The sequence below is a fragment of the Gossypium raimondii genome, chromosome 1 (assembly GCF_025698545.1).
Source record: "Gossypium raimondii isolate GPD5lz chromosome 1, ASM2569854v1, whole genome shotgun sequence".
Classification (NCBI taxonomy): domain Eukaryota; kingdom Viridiplantae; phylum Streptophyta; class Magnoliopsida; order Malvales; family Malvaceae; genus Gossypium; species Gossypium raimondii.
This window is the reverse complement of record NC_068565.1, coordinates 30,277,337-30,296,397: the sequence shown is the minus strand read 5'-3', so window position 1 is coordinate 30,296,397 and position 19,061 is coordinate 30,277,337. Positions and strand designations below refer to the sequence as shown.

Below are 19,061 nucleotides of genomic sequence, written 5' to 3'. Positions count from 1 at the left end.
GATATCAAGAAACATTAGATGAACTATACAAGTGTGACTATTCCATGACTTGTGTCCATTCTAGATATAAAAGACAAAAGGATTTACTACATGAAGGGTTAATCATATGTCGAATCATGACTTATTGTAACTTAGGTAACAATGATGCATTGCTAGATGCCACTTATTTTTTGTAATATTAGAATCGTTCTAGTATTACTGCTTACGTTATAAGAACCTACAGGGTCACACCTTATAGTTGAAACGAACGGAATCCAAACATAGTTGGTGTTATTTTTTGGTTGTCACATGAATTAAATTGATTATAGAATTAATATAATTGGGCAGTTAAATATCGAACAAATTATATGTACAAGTAAGTTGTACACATAATGAGAACATGGTTAAATTAATATATATGAATTTGATTCGTATAAAATTTAACTAAACATAATTTATCGAAATCCTTGTTATAATTATTATAATTATAATTTACGATTGAATATTATTATAATTATTGTAATTGTAATTTTTGGTAAAAATTATTATAATTATGGTAATTATAATTATTATATTCAGTTAATTATTATAATGAATCTTGATTCATATTAACATATCAACTATTCCCCAATTAGGAAATATAGGATTTTTAAGAAAAACCATATATACCCGAAATATAGTGTCTGAGGTCTAGTAGCCATCAATGATTTTTTCTCTCTGAAAAAGTTTGAAAGAGTTCTTTCCATTCGTTGTCACACCAGGTGGATTACATAGAGATCGAAACTTTTCGTAGCAGCTTGAAATCGACATACAATTGCGTATTATGTTTCACAGTAGTTATGTTTGATTTTCCAAACGATTAAAGGTAATCGTTCATACCCTTCTCACCCCGATTCGTTCCTCACACATGGATCCTTGGATGTGAACGTCGGATTCATTTTTCCACTGTGCCATGGGGTGTACCGGTGATCCAATAGTGGTATCAGAGCCACTTATGTGATACGAACTTAAGTTTATATACTTGGGTGATGAAATTGTATGAGATGCATACTTTATTTTTCTTACGTTTTCCATTTAATCTTGAATACGTGATATTCATTATTACTGCTTTAAGTCGTAAAATGCATAATCTGTTCCTTTCGATTATCGATTAAATGTAAATCATAATTTACGGCCTATTCATTTTCAGTTTTGTTTTAACAATCTATTATCTCAATGACAATGATGAAGTTGTGATTTCCAATTAAGAGTTAACTGGTTGTTTTCGTTCGAACTTGGAACAAGGGTTGTTCCAGTAAGAAATCTCAAGGATAAAAATCCTGAAAACATGATACTGTTGATAAAAGTTATCAAATCGTGAGGTTTCAAGCATATTCGGTTGAACATTAATCCTATTTTTTTCTCAATTTATTTCTTCCACCAAGTGGGTTGCACCGCGAGCTTTTCGAGCCGGATCAAAATGAGGACCGGGGTGTAGTTGAAAAAAGTAGAAGGGATTTTTAATGATTTACTTTAAAATAATAATAAAACATTGGATAAAACACGTATATTGTTTGCTATGTTTGACATGCATGGTGTTTGAAATGCATAGTTATAGCCCAATAACTCATTTGAAAAGGTTGTAAAATTTATAAATACGACCTTCATGTCGTGCCTTACTACTTTTCTCTTGTATTTCTCCTCTCATCTTACTCCCTCGTATGTAAAAGTAGTTTCTACAAATTGTAAATTGCTTGAGTTACTATGGACCAGACGAGAAGAAAGATGGTCCAACTAAAGTGGACAAGAAGCTTGTGAAGTGGCTTATGTTAGAGTATGCCCAAAGATCAATCATGAGATGGTTGTAATAACATACTTGATTTATCATGTTTATTAATATAAGGCGTTACCATTATTATTTCAGTTTCTTTTCTGTGTATATATAAATAAACTGTTTTATAATAATGTCCTGAGAATAATATGATTATTCTTAAAAGTTCCTTAGTCAAGTATTATTGTTGGATAGGACAACGATAATGCATTAAGACTAACGTGTAGTTGATTGATGATAAAGAGTTGTCATTGATATGAAATGTCAGAATCATTACATGAATATGTGTGTTAGAGAACAACATATTGGACTGACCCGTTATGAGTATGTTTCTTGGATTATTATGTAATTGTCACGACATTACTCATAATGATTAATATTTATATGATCCTCAGACTTGAGATCATCATAATCCCAACATCGTGAGTTGTATATTTTGATACGATCAACGCGTAACAGAATCGGTTGTTCTATAAAGACCGATGTTGGATATACCACAATCTATGTAGAGGGATATGGTTGGTCGATATAGGATAAGTCCTCCTACATAATGGGAGTAATATCTTAGGCCACTTGATTAAGTGAGACTAGAAATGCATGGCCATGCTCAAATAAGTTGATATTAGATGTCATACTTATTTGTATATCGTAATCTGCTTAAGATATCAAGGAACATGGAATGGACAATGCAAGTGTGACTATTCCATGACTTGTGTCCAATTCGAGATAAAGGACTTAAGGATTATTGCATAAAAGGTTAATCATAAAAATGTTATGTCGAATCATGATCTCTTGTGACTTAGGTAGCAATGATGCATTGCTAGATGCCACTCATTGTTCGTAGCATTAGAATCGTTCTAGTGTTACTGCTAACGTTACAAGAACCTCTGTGGTCACACTCTATAGTTGAAATGAACGGAATAAACCATAGTTGGTATTGTTTTTGGGTCGCTTGAATTAAATTAATTATAGAATTAATTTAATTCGGTAATCAAATTTCCAACACATTATGTACAAGGTTGTTGTACGTATAGTGAGGACATGAATTTGGTTAGCATAAGAATTCAAATAAATATATGGTTTACCGAACTTATATTATAATTAATGTAATTATAATTTTCGGATTAAAATATTATTATATTTATTTAATTCTTAAAAAAACAAAAACCCTAAAACAAAATGATATATATAATCCCGTTTTTCTTTGTTTGAGTCTAGCAGCCTTCAAAGAAAAATAACTCTCAAAACTATTTTGGGGATTCCTTCCGTTCGTAGTCAACTGGGTGGATTACGTAGAGGCCGGAATCACGATAGATTGCGGTTTGGTTCGACAGCAGATCAGCCTACTCGTTGTTGAGGTGTTGCTGTCTACTCTGAATAAACATTAGGTAATTTCGTAACCTCTTTCACCCCGATTCGTTCCTCACACATGGATCCCTGGTTAGGATCGCCGGATTTTTATTTTTCGCTGCTCCATAGGGGTGCCGGCGATCCAACAGCTTACACCTTTAGGTTTTCTTTTGGTTCTCCCATTCGCTTGGGAGGAACCACTTTACTTTGTGGGCTATAACTATTACATTTATTTACTGCTTTACTTATTCATGTATGAGATGCTATGGATGTCTAAAACATGCCAAATTTTAAGTATATTAAAATTTGATAACAAAAACAACATTAATTGATTAGAGCAATTAAAGGACTAACTGGACTAAAGTAGACCATAATTGGTGAGATGCAACCTTAATAAAATTCCCTCAATCAAAATATTAAGCTGGCATTGCATTCCAATCATTGCCCTCATTATGGCCTCAATCGATACTATGTAGGTTTTTGCTAAAGCAAAGTACTAGTATCTATCTTGGTTAAACGCGAAGAATAAGTAAGTGATATTGGTTGGTTAAAACATTGATTAATGACTTAACTAGGTTACTCTAATAGGAATAGAAACCTAGAGATAAGTAATTTGGGTAAATCATAAGATGAGTAGAACAAGAGTTGTTCACCAAATATTTAGGAGTTGCATGTGATGTAATTATCAAGTTTTTCTTACCTAAATAACCATAATCTTGAGAGTAAAACCAAAGTTGACTTAAGAGGAGGTAAAATATGGATCCTTACCCACTAGAAAAACTTTTAAGAAAATCTTTCCGAAATTAAAATATGAAGGTTATTAATTTTGAATAAAATAATAGGAACATCATTTAATAAAGTCCTTTTAATGATTAATATAAACTTGGTAAGTTTACTCACTTGCATATTTCATTATTGTAGATACATTTTGGTTGCAAACATAAATTCACTTTCATTGCGATCGGTCCTTGAGAAGGAAAAATTGAATGGTTTGAATTTCCTTGACTGGTTCCATAACTTGAGGATTGTCGTCAAACAAGAACAAAAATTATATGTCATTAAACAATCCCTTCCTTATGAACCACCTAGTAATGCCTCGAGGACTGATAGAGATGTTTACAAGAAGCATCTTGATGACATGGTAGACATTGGATGTATTATGCTTGCCACTATAAATCTTGAGCTTCAGAAGCAAGCACCACGAGGACATGATTGCTTATGATATGATCAAGCACCTGAAAGAAGTTTATTAGGGACAAGCACGGCAAGAGAGGTCCGATACCTCTAAGGCCCTTTTCCAATGTAAGCTGGCATAAGGAAGCCTAGTAGGACCTGATGTCGTCATATTTCTATAATTGCATGCAACTTCATTCAATTATGCAAAATTTAATCACAATGGGGGTCTATTTAATGTCAAACTTATTCATATCAAACTTATTCATATCAAACATTAATTAATACTCTAGAATTATTAACCAAAACATTAATAAAGCATTCATAATTGAAAACAAAGAGAATCTATCCTACAGTTCATCTCCCCTAGGTATTAAGAGAATTAGTTTATAATGACAAGAGTAAACACACACACACACACAAACAATATAACCACTACAATAAAAGAAATCCATGATAACTCCATTGAAAATGAACTTAGACTATTGAATCTTGGTGAAATTTTGCTTGGAAATTTGCTTCAATGGTGTTGTCAAGGTAATTTTGTGTTCTCCCTTTGTGGTCTCCCACTTCTCTTTTTTTTTTTCTATTTATATTCTCTTAAAGTGCTAAAAAAAGTAAAAATCATAACATGAAGCCTTCAGTCTACACATATCTCGAAATTGACACACCCTAGACACACAACTGTGTGAATCCACATGGCCATGTGGATTACCTATGTGAAAATTTGCTGCATGCACATAGCTTCCGGAATGCTCTAAAGTTCTAATTTCCATCGTGTTTTTCACTCCTATTGCTCCCAAACACCCTAGTAAGCATCAAAACATGAATATAAAAAATTAGGAGTATATAATTCACAATAAATATCGCATAATCACCCAAAATACACTAAAAATGAGGCTAAAACATGTCACTTTTGACACTTATCAAAAACCAGCCACGGTGACTACTCGGACGTTCTTTGGATGGGATCCTAACGAAAAGAGAAATTAGCTTTGTTGCGAAGCAGGGAAAGAACAAAGAAAGCGGCCGGCCAAGTATGAGGAATTGAAAATTTTCTACTTTTGGTAAAATAATTGTATAGTTCCTGTTGTTTCAGATTCATTTTACTTTTGTCTATTATTATAATTCTAATTTTCAAATTTCTTTCTTTGTTCATTATTTGAGTATATTGTTGGTTATTGTTTATTATTTGTTTTGTTATTTTCATTATCACCATGATATTGTTACTTTATCATCGATATTATAATCATTATCTTTAGAAGTCATTTTAAAATATATATATACAAAAAGATATTTTGTTCATATTTTGCTGTGTTACGTGAATACTTACATGTGCATATAGTCTAATATATATAATATACTATTAATAAAATGTTAATATATATTCGTATTTTTGCATGATTTTCAAATTTATATATATTTATGGCAGTATAAAACCATTTCTAAGTTCCTAAATTATGAATGCTTTAATAAGTCTATGTTATTGTTCATATCACCATGATTGACAGTTAGCATTGTTACTCTTTTGTATTAAAAATAATAACAAGGAAACATTTTATCATTAGGAAAATTAACGAGATGGTTGCTAAAAGTACTGGGGTATGATCTTATTAATTGTTTTCAATGATGAAATGCCGTTTTCAAACCAAATGAATATATTAATTTTTGTTTCTTGATAATAAAATAAAATTTATCTTTTGAGTTTTCAATTTTGGTTCACTCAATAAATTAGTTTATTCTCATTTCAAAATATACCACTGTAATAGATAAATATTGAAATTTGAATTTGTAATTTTTGAAATTTAAGATAACATGTATTTTAATGAGATATCATTTTTGATGTTACGAGGGTACTATAATTTTTCTTGTAAGTAATCGACTTTCAAATCAAAATTGCTTTTACTGTGGTTATGTAACACGAATCTAAAAATTATTTGTTTAAAAATATATTTTATTAGGTGGTCGATTGCACCTCATCAAAAAAATCGATGGCAACTCCTGTACTCTTAATTAAACCAATGTTTTTAAAATTCTCATTTTCACGTTTTCTCAAATATCATCAAGTTATTTTTAGTCATAAAAATGGTTTTGATAACATGAAAGGCAATATAAGGCTTTTAAGTATATACAATTAACACAACTCACATTTTAATTCACATAATATGGTAATAATGATAAATATAGTGTGCTAAACATTTACTCTATTGAAGTTCATGTTTTGTCGCATTAGGCTATGTGGGACACCCTAAGATTTTAGCCTTTATTTGTTGCCTCAATTAAGTCTAAAATTAAGTAGCCCAATTTAAAGGGTTTACGTATTTTATTTTATTGGAAGTTAAATTCTATCTATTTATTCGATTCTTTGGATTGATGTATTGAATTAAATGTTGATTATTATACATTGATCGTGTCTCTACTTATTAGGGTTACACAACAAAACAACACTTAAAAAATTTATAACCTTCATTTGTTAAGGATTATGTAACATAAGAGGAAAGGTCAAGGCGAAGAATCAAATTATCGAAATATTCTTGAACCCCAAATCCAATGACCAACTTCAATTCAAGTATCAAATATTTTAATATATGTGTAGAAATCATATTATTTTAAGTATCGGTGAAAATGATATTATTAAGTATTACTCCTATTTCAGTCAAATTTGAGAAATAATCTTCTTGTTAAACTCTGTTTATTTTTTTAATCAAAATCTAATTAGTCTAGATTATTTTATTATTATTTGACCTATAAATTTAGCCTATAAATAAACTCTTTTACAACCTTGGAAAATACACCCATTAGAGATTAGAACTCATAACACATTTAGAGAATTTTGTGTTTACATTTTGAGGGTTCTTTGTTTCGGGTTTTTGGGGGTTTAGTTTCTATCTCCATATTTTGTACTCTTTGTTCTTTTGCCATTATAGTAAAATTATCTTTTCCTGTGGTCTTTTTGTTAGAGTATGCCCAAAGATCAATCATGAGATGGTTGTAAGAAAATACTTGATTTATCATGTTTATTAATATAAGGCGTTACCATTATTATTTCAGTTTCTTTTCTGTGTGTATAAATAAACTGTTTTATAATAATGTCCTGAGAGTAATATGATTATTTTTAAAAGGTCCTTAGTCAAGTATTATTTTTGGATAGGACAACAATAATGCATTAAGACTAACATGTAGTTGATTGATGATAAAGAGTTGTCATTGATATGGAATGTAAAAATCGATGCATGGATATGTGTGTTAGAGAACAACATATTGGACTGACCCGTTATGAGTATGTTTCTTGGATTATTATGTAATTTTCACAACGTTACTGATAGTGATTAATATGTATATGATCCTCAAACTTGAGATCATCATAATCCCAACATCGTGAGTTGTATATTTTGATACAGTCCAACGTACACCGTAACTGGTTGTTCTATAAAGGCTGATGTTGGATATACCATGATCTATGTAGAGGGATATGGTTGATCGATATAGGATAAGTCCCTCCTACATAATGGGAGTAATATCTTAGGCCACTTGATTGAGTGAGACTAGAAATGCATGGCCATGCTCAAATAAGTTTATATGAGATGTCATACTTATTTGTATATCATAGTCTACTTAAGATATCAAGAAACATGGAATGGACTATGCAAGTGTGACTATTCCATGACTTGTGTCCAATCTAGAGGTAAAGGACTTAAGGATTATTGCATGAAAGGTTAATCATAAAAATGTTATGTTGAATCATTATTTCTTGTGACTTAGGTAGCAATGATGCATTGCTAGGTGCCACTCATTGTTTGTAACATTGGAATCATTCTAGTATTAATGCTAACGTTACAAGAACCTACAGGGTCACACCCTATAGTTGAAATGAACGAAATAAAACATAGTTGGTATTGTGTTTGGTTGTCGCTTGAATTAAATTAACTATAGAATTAATTTAATTGGATAATCAAATATCGAACACGTTATGTACAAGGTTGTTATACGCATATTGAGAACATTAATTTGGTTAGTATATAAATTCAAATAAATATATAGTTTACCGAAATCATTTTTATAATTAATATAATTATAATTTTCAGTTTAAAACATAGTTATATTTGTTTAATTTTTAGAAACCCTAAAAATAGATATAAAAAAATCCTATTTTTTCTTTACTTGGGGTCTAGCAGCCGTCAAAGCAAAGTTTTTTTCCAAAATAGTTTTGGGGATTCCTTCTGTTGATTGTCAACTGGGTGGATTACGTAGAGGCCAGAGTCACGATAAATTGTGGCTTGGTTCGATGGTAGATCAGATTACTCGTTGCTGAGGTGTTGCTGTCTACTCAGAATAAAGATTCGGTAATTTCGAAACCTTTATTTCACCCCGATTCGTTCCTCACACATGGATCCATGGTTAGGATCGCCGAATGTTTTAATTTTTCGTTGCGCCGTAGGGGTGCCGACGTTCCAACATTTTTATCCTCTTTGGAGGGGTTTTCCACGTTAAATTTGTGTGTTCAATTTCTCAATTTCTTCCACTATTTTTACTTGTTTGTTGATTAATCGGGTCAATGCCCGACAAGTGGTATCAGAGCTAGTTCAATTTTCGTAGATCAGCCTGTTTAGAGATGACAGCAACAAGGTTTGAAATTAAAAAGTTCGATGGTGTCACAAATTTCAATTTGTGGCAAGTTCGGATGATGGCAATTCTAGTTCAAATTGGCTTGAAAAAGGTTGTTACCGAGAAAAAGCTTGAGAATCTAAATCAAACAGAATGGGAAGAGCTTAATGAAAAGGCCTTGTCTACAATTCAGTTTTGCCTCGAAAATACGGTATTGCAAGAGGTATTGATGGAGAAGACCTCATCTGCCTTGTGGAAAAGGTTAAAAACTCTTTATGCAACCAAGTCTCTAGCAAACTGTTTAGTGTTGAAACAATGTCACTTACATTTCGCATGAACGAAGGCGAGCTTCTTAGAGATCACATCATTCAATTCATTACTCTTTTAAATGATTTAAAGAATGTTGAGGTTTAGATTGACGATGATGATCAAGCTATGCTATTATTGTGCTCTTTACCCCATTCATACAAGTATTTCAAGGAAACCCTAATTTATGGCAAAGAGAAACTTTCGTTTGAAGATATGAATGGTCATTTGTTGAGTAAAGACAAACTCAAAAATGAGTTTGGTTCGGATATCAAGGCAGATAGGCAAGTTTTCGTTTTGGTAGCATCAAAGAAGCGAGGCGAAAGGTGTTGCTATTGTAAGAAGTTAAGTCACGTTAAAGCGGATTGTTATAAATTATGAAATAAAAGGATTGCTAAGAGTAACGAGGAAGATGTAGTTGGTGCTAATTTGGCCGACGAAAGCAGTGATAATTTCTTGTTAGTGTCAACGAGCGAAAGCTCCAAGCTTACGTCTGAGTGGATCCTAGATTCGGGATGTTCTTTCCATATGTGTCCCAATAAAGAATGGTTCTCCACATATAGTTCGGTTGAATGTGGAGTTATACGCATGGGAAGCGATTCATCCAGTAAGGTAATTGGTATATGTACTGTTAAAATTAGGATGCACGATGGGATGATTAGGACACTCTTATATGTCAGGTATGTACCTGATTTACGAAAGAATCTCAACTCCTTGAGTATTTTAGACTTGAAAGGATGCAAAATAAATATTGAGTCGAGCGGCATTAAAGCATCTCGTGGAGCTCTCATTTTGTTAAAGGTTAAAAGATCTGACAGTCTTTATATTCTGGAAGGTTCTACAGTGACTGGTGAAATCAGACGTCCCTTTTTTGTTATGAAGTCGAAGTCAACTCTTTTGGAGCGGAGGCAACTTGGCCATAAGAGGGAAAAATGTATGACCGTTTCGTTGAAGAAAGGTTCTCTTTTGGATGCAGGTTTTGAAAAGTTAGGGCACTGTGTTCGTGAAAATTAGACCCGAGATAGTTTTGATTTGACATTGTACAAGTCGAAGGCTAGAAGTCTTCCAATTTCTAAGTACAGATTCGACTCAGTTAATTCCCTGCCTAGTTCAAGATAGACCTGTGGCAGACTTTGGCAAAGATGACGTTATGGAAATATGAGTTAAGATGGAGATTTGTTAAGTATGACTCCTATTTTAGTCAAATTTGAGAAATAATCTTTTTGTTAAACTCTGTTTATTTGTTTCAATCAAACTCTAATTAGTCTAGATTAATTTTTTATTATTTGACCTATAAATTTAGCCTATAAATAAGCTCTTTTGCAATCTTAAAAAATACGCCTATTAGATATTAGAACTCATAACACATTTAGAGAATTTTGTGCTTACGTTTTGAGGGTTTTTTGTTTTCGAGCTTTCGGGGTTTAGTTTCTATCTCCATATTTTGTAGTCTTCGTTATTTTGTCATTATAGTAAAATTATCTTTACCCGTTATTTTTTATCCTCTTTAGAGGAATTTTTTCACGTTAAATTTGTATATTTAATTTCTCAATTTCTTTTGTTATTTTTACTTATTCGTTGCTTAGTTAGGTCGATCCCCAACACACATAGTAGTGAAAATCTTAAAATTATTGTTCTGGTTTGCGCAATAAGTTGATTGCAAAAATTTTATACGTGTGTCTCTCCCAAACTATTTAAAACCTATCATATTTGATAAGGCTAGTGGGGGGATCGTGCATCGTACCCTGTCTTCAGCTTCTTTATTCATGAATGCTCCGTTTTCTGAAAAAAAAAACCTTTAACTCTATCTGTCAGTTGTATGTTAATTATCAATGCTAGGGTCTGATTTAGTACAGTCCGGTCTGATCAGGGCATTAAGTTCACAAAAAAAACTCTGCCGAAATATAACAGCAACCTGCTGCACCACTTAACCGTTATGCATTAAGTGCCAGGGTTCAGTTGGGAGGGCCCGAGTCTCCTTTCTTTTTTATTTTTTAAATCTATTTGTGTTAGTCGTCAGCCCATGAGAGGCCTCAGCCATAAGTGTTCTTTTACAGTTAGTGGTAGCTGATTAGAAGTGTGAACTGTGGGATGGAATATTGAATATTCAACCGTTCTTTTTGGCAAATACCAGTTCAGATATCGAGGACTATTTTCTCTCTCTATTTTTTTAATTCTCTAATTATAACCTTATTTCTCTCTTGATTTGGTTGAAATATATCGCTTTCTCAGATTTTCTTTTTGAAATATAGAAGAAGAAGATCGAATTGAGGAGAGCGCAAGTGTGAGACTCACTGGTAGAGCACACAATGGCGGTGTGTGGGTGAGTCAAGGTGGATGGATGGTAGTGAAGTGGACCCCAAGTCTCCTCAGACGCCATTGCTTAATCAAAATGTTGGTGGAGAAGGAAATGGATCTTACAGGATACTGGTCAAGAAGCCCAAGAGAGTCGATTCTTTTGATGTTGAAGCCATGGAGATTGCTGCTGCTCATACTCACCAATTTGAGGTAATCAATTGCACTGTCTCCATTTCCTTCAGGATATTCCAAGTATAAATATAAAGCCTTTTCTATTTTTGTTGGAACAAAGAGACAATAACAGGCTGTTTTGTATCTTGCTTGAATAGCAAGCCTCGAGCCTTGGTGAAGAAACAAACTCAGAAGCAAAAACAGAAAATGAAACTAGCAAGCAAATAACAGAAAAGAGAGAAGAAGAATGAATGAAAAATGAGCTGATATTTTTCATTAACTCAAAACAAGGCATTAAGCCATTACATATTTCAGTCAACAAGTAAAACAAACAAGTAATCACCTAATCAACTACCTAACTCCACTAATTTGCATTGAAACTTACAAGATTAGCTTGTACAACTTGCATTCTTGACTTTTCATCAATCAATATCAAAACATTTACCTACTTAGTTCAACATGAACTAGATTACAAAACAATCAAAATGGAACCAAAACAAACAAGTGGATTGGCGACTTCAAACTTGATTCTTTGCACACAATGGCACCACCGCTGTCGCTATTTCTTCGAGCATGACCACCTTTGCATGTCGTGCATGGCCACCTTTGCATGGGAACTAAACTTAACACTCCTCCTTAGTTTCCATGCTAGTAACACCTAATTCCTTTTGAATTTAACAAATTTAGACACATTGAGTGCCTTTGTTAAGATATCGACAATTTGCACTTCGAATCGCAATGAATCATTTCGATTTCATGAGCTTGTTCCATCTCCTTATAACATGCAACTTAATATTGAAGTGCTTGGTTCTACCATGAAAATGGGATTTTTGCAATTGCAACAGCAGATTTGTTGTCACAATAAATCTCTGTTGCCTCTTTTGGTTATGGTTTAAATCACCAAGATTTTTCTAAGCCATATGGCTTGATTCACGCAGATGCAAAGAACAACATATTCACTTCTGCGTTGATTGTGCCACGACTTTGTTTCTTAGAGCTCCAAACAAAACATGCCCGAGCCAAGACTAAATGCATATCCGGATGTGCTCCTCATGTCATCACTCGATCCGGCCAGATCACTATCAACATAGCCTATCGACTTCATGTTTTCAACCCTTTTGAACAATACACCATGATCAATGGTGCCTTTGATGTATCTTAGCACTCTTTTAGTCGCTTGAAAGTGCCGATCATTGCGACAATTCATGTATCTCGATAGCACACTAACAACAAACATGATATCGGGTCTTGTTGCGATCAAATACAACAGACTACCAATGAGACTCTTGTACATAGTTTCGCAAATTGGTTCACCACTCCCTTGCCTCGAAGCTTCACTCCAACGACCATTCTTTGTGCTTGTTGGCTTGCGTTCTTCATAGAGAACTTATCCGGGATCTTCATAGTAAAAGAACTCGACTAAGAAAGATTCCTTTTTCATTTGCTTCACTTCCATTCCAAGGAAGTAGTTCATTACGCCTAAATCGGACATTTCAAACATTTCCATCATTTTCTTTTGAAATCTTGAGCATTCTTCTATCTCCTCCAGTTACGGTAAATCATCAACATAGAGTGACAGGATAAGTCGAGTTTCACTTGGTTCTTCTTCACATACGGTGTTGGTTCATGGGACTTCTCTCAAATTCCAAACCGAGCAAGTAAGAGTCAATTCGAGCATACCGGGCTCGAGGAGCTGTTCGAGCCATATAAAGCCTTTTTGGTCAGACACCATGTGTTCTTTGCCGTGATCACAAATCCTTGAGGTCGTTTTCGATGTAGATCTCTTCTTCCAGGAAACCATTAAGAAATGCAGACTTAACATCAAGCTGATGAATGGTCCACTGATGTTGAGTAGCCAAGGCAACTATCATTCTAACTGTGTCAAGCCTGGCTACTGGTGCAAATGTCTCCAGGTAGTCCAGACCATACCTTTGGCTAAATCCTTTGACAACAAGCCTGGCTTTTAGCTTGTTCAGACTGCCATCTGCATTCTGTTTTACTCGATAGACCCATTTTACTCCAATGGTCTTCTTTCCAGCAGGTTTATCAACTAGCTCCCATGTCTGGTTCTTCTCAATCATGTTGATTTCATTGACCATAGCTAGTTTCCAGCCTTCATCTGCCTCAGCCTCTTCAAAACTGCTAGGTTCTGCTATTGCAACCTGTGCCCTTTCATAAATATCATCTAGGGGCCTTGTACCTCTCACAGGCACATCATCAACATCCATTTCAGGTCCTAGCTGCTCAAGTTCAGCTTGATTAGGCACTAGGTCTTCTGAAACTGCTTCTGGCTCATTTTTCTCCCAATTCCAGCAGGCTTTTTCATCAAAGATGACATCTCTGCTCACCTGGACTTTGTTTGTCAAGGGATCCAGAACCCTGTAGCCCTTCTTGACTGAGCTGTAGCCTACTAGAACACCTGGTTGAGCCCTTTTAGAGAGCTTGTCTCTCTTTGCTGCTGGTATTTGTGCATAACACAGGCAACCAAACACCTTCAGATGTGCCAAAGAAGGCTTGAAACTGAACCAAGCCTCGAAAGGTGTCTCGGATGCAAGAGCTTTGGTAGGAAGCCTGTTCTGAAGGTAAACTGCAGTGTTTACTGCCTCAGCCCACATGGTTTTGGGCAGTTTCTTTTCAAACAGGAGACATCTGGCCATATCCATCAGGCTTCTATTCTTTCTTTCAGCTACCCCATTCTGCTGAGGTGTGTAGACATTTGTAAGCTGATGTTTGATACCAAGATCATTGCAAATGGCTTGAAACGAAGTAAGTGTACTCAGTGCCATTGTCTGTCCTTATCGATTTCAGCTTGCAACCTGTTTCTTTCTCTACAGCAGTTTTAAACTTCACAAACACTTGAGCTACCTCAGACTTGTGTTTTAAGAAGAAAATCCAGCAAAACCTTGTAAGATCATCAATGAAGAGGATGAAATACCTGTTTTTGCTGAGTGATTCAGTCCTCATCGGGCCACATACATCAGAGTGCACCAGCTGCAGTCTTTCAGTAGCTCTCCAAGCTGAATTTGTAGGAAATGGCAGTCTTGCCTGTTTCCCCATCTGGCAAACTTCACATACATCATCATGCTCCACTGAGCTGGTGAAGTTCTCTGCCAAACCCTCTTTGGCCATTCGAGCCATTGATCTGAAGTTGGCATGTCCAAGCCTTTGATGCCAAAGCTTGGAGTCATCAACAGAGGCTGTGTATGCTGAGTTTGAGTCATTTGCCCAGTGAACCTCAAAGCATTTATCAGTCATTGTGACTGTCATAAGGCTTGATCCACTTGGATCAGTAATGTGGCATTGTTTGTCCTTGAACACAAGAATAACCTTTCTCGGCGGTTGAGCTATCTTTGAGAAGGTTTCATCAATCTCGCACCAAACACATTTGGAATGATCTTGTTGCTGTGGGAGTACATATCAAGACTTCTCCTCTTCCTTGATCCTTATAAATCGACCATTTCGAACCTTGACCTTGGTTTTATAACTTCGTCCAAGGTTTTAAACAAGGAGGCATCTGGTGACATGTGGTTAGTGCAACCACCATCCAAAGAACCAAACCTTTTGAGCATTTCTTACAAGCACTAAGCGAGAAACAAAGAAAGACTGTTCTTCTTGGTCACTCTGTCCTCGCCTACTCGAGCTTCAACCTTTGATCGCTGAAATTGATTACGCCTTGGCTTACTCCTGCTTTTACTGAGACCCTTTCAACATGGCCCTTCTTCTTGCGGTGTTGGCATCTTGCATCCGCCTAAACCAAGATCTGTCTTCGGATGACTGGCCTCTTGCAATGTCTGCAGGCTGGTCATTACTCCTTCTGATGTCGTCTTAGGCTGTTTTTCCAAGGCCTTTTGCCTCTTAGAGCTTTGAAGCTCGAGGCTTCTCCGCCTTGGCATTGAATGCACCTTCCTGGTGATCTTCAGCTCTGCTAGCTCTCCTTTGTTCCTGAGCATAGAAAGTGTTGATTAGCTCAGTCAAAGAGATGGTAGCAAGGTCTCTTGAGTCCTCTAAGGAGGATATCTTGGCCTCATATCTCTCAGGCAAAGTGGAGAGGACCTTTTCCACAATTCTTGCCTCATCAAAGTGCTCACCAAGGAGCCTTATACTGTTAACCACTGCTATGATTCTGTCTGCATACTGCTTCACTGTTTCTTCTTCCTTCATCTTTAGATTCTCAAATCCTTCTCAAATTTAATAGTCTGCTGTTGCCTTGTTCTCTCAAAGGCCTTGAAACTCCTCCTTGCTTATCCCAGCCTGTTTTGGAGTCTCACAGCCATAATTCGTGAAGATGACATCGATACAGCCTGGATGCAGGACATGGCTTTATGCCTTTGGTCCTCTCATCAACATCTTGCCTTATCTCGAGCTCTTGTGGGATTAGCCTCGGTGGTCCGGCTCAAGATCTGTGTTAACAACTTCCCAGATCAAAGGCCCGCAGTAAGTCTTCATCTTGACCAGCCATATGTGGAAGCCATCTCCATTGAAGACTGGTGGGGCTGCTGGTGAAAAACTTGAGGAAGACATTCAGCTTTCTTAGTTTAATACAACAGGTCCACTAAGAATGAAGCTCTAGATACCAATTGTTGGAACAAAGAGACAATAACAGGCTGTTTTGTATCTTGCTTGAATAGCAAGCCTCGAGCCTTGGTGAAGAAACAAACTCAGAAGCAAAAACAGAAAATGAAACTAGCAAGCAAATAACAGAAAAGAGAGAAGAAGAATGAATGAAAAATGAGCTGATATTTTTCATTAACTCAAAACAAGGCATTAAGCCATTACATATTTCAGTCAACAAGTAAAACAAACAAGTAATCACCTAATCAACTACCTAACTCCACTAATTTGCATTGAAACTTACAAGATTAGCTTGTACAACTTGCATTCTTGACTTTTCATCAATCAATATCAAAACATTTACCTACTTAGTTCAACATGAACTAGATTACAAAACAATCAAAATGGAACCAAAAGCGACAAGTGGATTGGCGACTTCAAACTTGATTCTTTGCACAAAATGGCACCACCGCTTGTCGCTATTTCTTCGAGCATGACCACCTTTGCATGTCGTGCATGGCCACCTTTGCATGGGAACTAAACTTAACAATTTTCTATCCATTCAAAGTCAATGCTCTTGGGGTTTTTTTTCTGTGTTACGTTATTATCATTAACCAGCTGCTTTAGATATTGGGAAATTGGTGGAAACTTATGATTCTTGGAACAGCTTCTAATTGGCACTTTTAGTGTTTATCCAATCAAAAAGTTTAGCATCTATAAAAATAAATAAACAAACAAGTGTAGCTAATACTGTGAATACTAGAGAGCAACTGCTGTGATTGAAGTGTCCTCAAGTTTTTTTCATGTTGATTTGGCACTGCTTGGCCTATATATGAATTCTGTAGAGAAAATAGTGTATGTGGAGAGTAAATAGTTTCTGAACCCTTACTAGTTCAATGAGACAATGATTAGTATCTTGCAAATGATTGCTAGGATTTTGTACAAGTTGGTTTTCTTTTCATAGGAGAATGTATGAACTTTCACCATTGATAGTGACCTCAAGACCTTATTTTGTTTCCAACACCTACACTTATAGCTACTTTTACAAAGGAATTTAGCTTCTAGTATGCTTAATTATATTCTCTTACTAAATATATTATTTTAACTAAAAAGGACCTCTCGACTTGGCGCACTCTTAGATTGGCTTTTCAAGCACTTGGGGTGGTGTATGGTGACATGGGTACATGCCCTTTATATGTTTTCAGTGATGTCTTCAGCAGGGTACATATTGAATCAGATGTGGATATCTTAGGGGCAATGTTAGAATTAAGTGACCCGAATCCTTATTTAAATCAAATACAGTGGTAAAATAAAATAAAAGTAAAATCCCTATAGAATTATAGTTTATTTTATTTTATTTTAGAATAAGGTTTTTTTTAAACCTTATTAAACTCCATCTATTTCATAATGATTAGAATAAGGAGTTTCACTCCTATGAGAATAAGGTTTTAGAAGCCTATAAATAGACATAGTCTATTTCTCTTGTAATCAATTTGAATTCGACATAATGAATTTTCTTCTCCTCTGGTCGTGGTTTTTTTCCTGAAAGGGTTTCTACGTAAAATCTCTATGTTATTTATTTTTCTATTTCTAATTTCTTTGCGATATATTGTCATTATCGATATTCTATTTTCACAAATTGGTATCCGAGCTTCCGAGTTGTTCATCTCAATCACGGTAATGACGTCTTTGAAGTATGAAATTTTGCTGTTGGATCGCAGCACCAGATTTAAGTTGTGGCAGATAAAGATGCAGCCAGTTCTTGCACAGATGGACTTAGAGGAAGCCCTACTAGGGGTAGATAAGATGCCTTCAACATTGACGGAGGAAGAGAAGAAGCACAAGGATAAAAGGCGTTAACACAGTTACATCTGCATTTGTCTAACGAAATTTTATAGGATGTGACGAAGGAGAAGATCGCCGCTGGATTATGGAAGAGGTTGGAACAGATATGTATGTCGAAAACTCTAACTAGCAAGCTGCATATGAAGCAACGTCTTTATACTCATCATTTGGAGGAAGGTGCATCTGTGCACGAACACTTAACAGTGTTCAAAGAAATTCTCTCAAACTTGGAGGCCATGGAGGTTCAGTATGATAAGGAAGATCTTAGAGTTGATTATACTTTGTTTGTTGCTCTTGTCTTATTCAACCTTTAGAGATACGATTTTATATAGCCATGAGTCTCTCACAATTGATGAGGTTTATGATTCTTTAACCTCATATGATAAGATGAAGCATCTTGTGGTTAAAACTGACTTTCAAAGAGAGAGTCTTATTATTTGTGGGAGACAAGATCGAAATACTGATGATGATCGTGGAAGGACACATGAACGGAATCCTTGCAGTAAATCTAAAGGTAGATTGAAGTCTTCAAACAGAGGTAAAACTTGTAACTTCTGCAAGAAGAAAGGACACATTAAATCTGAGTGCTATAAGCTACAAAACAAGATCAAAAGGGAGGCTGCGAATCAAAATGGAAAACAACTAGAAAATTCTAGTAAAGCTGATGTTGTAGAAGACTACAGCGATGGTGAACTTCTAGTCGCTTTTGTCAACAATTCTAAAGCGAGTAAGGAGTGGATCCTTGATTCGGGTTACACCTTCCACATGAGTCCCAATAGGGATTGTTTACAACTTACGAAATAGTGTCTGAAGGTGTTGTTTTGATGGGAAATAATGCTTTATGTAGAATTGCAGGTGTTGGAACAATTAAAGTTAAGATATTTGATGGAGTTGTCAGAACACTTAGTGACGTACGACATGTTCCAGAATTGAAGAGAAATTTAATTTCATTAAGTACTCTTGATTCAAAAGG

General features: G+C 35.2%; 1 pseudogene; it reads left to right on the top strand.

Moving 5' to 3' along the window:
* Positions 1-19,061, top strand: part of LOC105785560 (putative potassium transporter 12) — a 32,356-nt pseudogene that overhangs the window by 5,785 nt on the left and 7,510 nt on the right.